Genomic DNA, 3,724 nt, shown 5'->3' with positions numbered 1-3,724 from the left:
CAATAACCAAGGTGATGACATCAAGTGATGAATACATGAATAAACTTGAAAAACGTGATCATATGTTTAGGTCTGATAATTGTGCATGGGATTTTCAATTATAGCCGACGCTCCCATTGCTAGCTATTATAGCGTTAGGTTTCTGCCATTTGAATTGTCATGGATGCAATAGACGGAATTTGAAATAGGACTCCAATTCCACATTAATCATTAACAATATTAAGGGGATGGTCCGGGTTGAAAATATCTATATCTTAATTAATATAGTAAAATTCAAAGAATAAAATGCTAAAAACTCAAAATCGGATAACAAATAACAAAGTTATTGAATTTCGAATTTTATCAATATTTTTTTTAAACAGTTATATGCACATCGTCATTAATATTCATTAGGTGGGCTGATGATGTCACATCTCCACTTTCCTTTTTCTTATGTTATTTCAGGAAATCATAAATGTTTCCTTTTTTAATACATGTGTAAATAATGTGTCTCCATTGTGATGAAATAAGTTGTGGCAATAAATAACTAATGCACTTAATCAGTTGTCAATCCAATTGATTTAGTTCTTGGTAGAAAAGATTTGAATAAACCTAATTTCATATTATAAAATACAAAAGAACAAGTGGGGATATGACATCATCAGCCCAGCTAATGAATGTTCGTGAAGACATGCCTAGAGATGTTTCACCGAAATAATGCAAATCTTTAAAATTCAAGAACTTCGTTATTTGTTATCCGATTGTGATCAAATTCTCAGTATTTTGCTTCGTGAATTTTACTCTATGTATTAAGATATGAATATCTCGAGCCTGGATTATCCCTTTAATTAATATTAATAACATTATGGAGGAGCGGCGTATATTCGTTGGGTGGGGGCAAGACGATCTAAAGCTATTATGGGGGCGGGGGTTCAATTGGATTATCGGTAAACCCTTCTTCCTTCTCTTGCCCTTTCTCCTCATTGTTTTTTCTTCATTTTCTTCTTTTTTCTTCTCTTTTTAATTAACAAATCATTGCGTGGTCATCCCCCCTCGAAATGTTATCTGCAATGATAGTGATATGCAATCTTGGAAACTGACCTGCAGTATTTCGTTGAGTTGACAGCGATTTACTTTCTGGTGTGGCTGTGGTACTCTCTAAGGAGAAGAAGTATGAACAATGCATTAATTGTAGTGATTATGTAAATAATATATAATGAAATAGTGATAAATATGAATTTACTATCCTGGCAGCAAAAACATAAAAGCAATGTTCAATGAGTATTAGATTTGGAAATACTACTTCTATGACAATTTCTGATAATTGTAATAATAATAATGATAATATCAATAATGATAACAGTAATAATAATAATATAATGATCTTTACTGATGAAAATAATTATATACAATAGAAAATTAAGACGCAATTTTGATTTCACATCAGGTTACATGCACCATCGAAGTTTTGATATAACACATACATACATGTATTTAAAAAAATAAGTAGCAAGTTATAGAAAAAATAATAATATACATGTACTATATTAGTGCTTCCAAAAAGAAATAACAGAGTGTTAAGTATATGAGTTTTTATATACCTATTATTTTGCAAAGAGATGATATTTAATTTGCTATATGTATTTTATTTTCCATACGTCAATAATTGAATCTATCATCAAATAAAGATCTATATGAATAAATAAAAAGTATATGGCGTCCATGTTAATATCCGTCGATTTAGTAATTGTGCATGTATTTCTTTAAATCAATTTAAAGTCTAAAATCATTCAAAGGCCTCTAAACTAACCAGTTTCGCAATGTATTCCAACAAATCCTGGTAGACAATGACAAGTGTAGTTAGTCATCTGTTCTTCACACCACCCACTTTGACATGGATTGCTCAAGCAATCTAAAATTAAATTTCAAAAATGAAATGAAAGAATGCAGGGGTTAATTTGGCATGTGTTTTACTATGTTATCCCTCCCTGTCCGACCCGCAGCACCCAAGGGTTGTTAATTTGCATATTTATGCACCTCCCATTGTGCAATTAGCTACATTAAGCAACCTATAGGGTGTTCAAATATGATTCTTTTGTTTTTACGTTTACATACCATGTACTCTAAAAGGTTCAATGTTGTATATTTCAGGGTGCAAACAAGCATTTCTGGCAGGAGTGGGTGCAAATAATAGCCGAAAGGTGCATTTTGTGAACCTATTTTCCAACTAAAGTGCAATATTACACCATAAAATGTACTTTTGGTATTTCATTTAGATTGCAAACTTGAAACTTTATTTTTAAGTATGATAGCATCAACAGCATGAGGGGGGAGCTTCCAGGGAAGAGCATAAGCATTTTCAAAGAATTATGATATCAGACAGATGTTTTACTTTATATCCTACATAGATTGACTCCTGTATAGTGATTGGTTCAAAAAGCATAATGTGACCAAATATATTTCAACTATGATGTTGCGTGACGTCAGACCTCGAAACATTTTTCGCTATACCAATATTCTGACGTCATTATTTCAGAAATCTGGATATTTAGCGAAACTCTCGGGCGCACCGGCCAGCGAGCTCTCTCTCCCGCCGCGATGCGTCGGCGCAGGCACTAATCTGCGTTCTGCTGAGCGCGGTGGCTCGGAGAAAAGTAGGTAATTCAACGCAAGTAACCGGACTTTGCAAGCCCAGTGCATAGATGTTGGTTATGAATTATTAAAAGTAGGATATAAAACAAATATATCAGGCGTTTCATTCGAAAGCATAGTGGAAATTATTAATCCTCGGTTGGAATGGCAAAACTACTATATTTCCCTCGGGGCTTCGCCCCTCGGGAAAAATAGTAATTTTCCAGACCAACCTCGGATAAATAATTCCACTATACTTTCTCAAAGCCTGATATATTTGTTTAATGTCAATAATAAATATCTAATACAAATCATATTTGAAGCTGACCAGAAAGAAATGACAATAAAATATTATCCAAATCGAATTGATTTATATTCACCTGTTCATGGACAGTTTAAAATTGCATTATATTCCTTCACAAAGCTTGTGCTTGTCTCTCAAAATTAAAGAAATGTAAAAAAAAAACAAGAATTTCAATCTCTAGTAACATTATATCATTGTAGAATCGTTCTAAAGTATTAGACTGCATATTTCCACGAAAATGAGCAATTCGTCTAAATTTATTTGGAAGGAAATCCCATTGAAACGATATTAAAAAAAAAAACATTCATATAAAATATTGTAAATGAGCATTCCATGAACTGAGCTCTGTGTGAAAAAAAACAGTGGTTATACAGACATCAATGATTTTATTATCTTTATTATTATTACCTGGAATACGGCAAATACGATAACCCGCCGGAACACCGTCGTGACGTCGTCCGTAGTTGCAACTCTGAGCGCCTAATTGCCGAGGAATGAGCTTGGGGATGAGCTGCACCAGGCTACCATTAACCATCTTCGCATCACACCTCTTAAACATCGGTAGGGTATAGTTGAGATCGTAGCCATCAGGACATGAATTTCCACCTGGCGGTATTGGTATTTCACAAAGATTAAGGCATGGTTTAGAGTCGCACTTTTAAAAGCCTAGTTGCATGCGTCATAAAGGCATGACTGAATTCGCCCAGGTGCTGGTTCTAGACTAAAACATTTGAGGGGGTTTCTGGGGACTTGGATGTTTTCGACGTTGGATGATTCAATACGATGGAAATGGCCTATATTGGGCAGTGT

General features: G+C 34.0%; 1 long non-coding RNA gene across 1 annotated transcript; it reads right to left on the bottom strand.

Moving 5' to 3' along the window:
• Positions 1-1,081: 1,081 nt before the first annotated feature.
• Positions 1,082-3,514, bottom strand: LOC135157612 (uncharacterized). The gene is made up of 3 exons (XR_010296608.1): positions 3,323-3,514; positions 1,790-1,891; positions 1,082-1,137 (listed from the first exon to the last, which is right to left on the bottom strand). It is a non-coding gene; the product is annotated as an uncharacterized LOC135157612 (long non-coding RNA).
• Positions 3,515-3,724: the final 210 nt, after the last annotated feature.

The sequence above is a fragment of the Lytechinus pictus genome, chromosome 19 (assembly GCF_037042905.1).
Source record: "Lytechinus pictus isolate F3 Inbred chromosome 19, Lp3.0, whole genome shotgun sequence".
Taxonomy (NCBI): Eukaryota; Metazoa; Echinodermata; class Echinoidea; order Temnopleuroida; family Toxopneustidae; genus Lytechinus; species Lytechinus pictus.
This window is presented reverse-complemented; position numbering and strand designations above follow the sequence as displayed.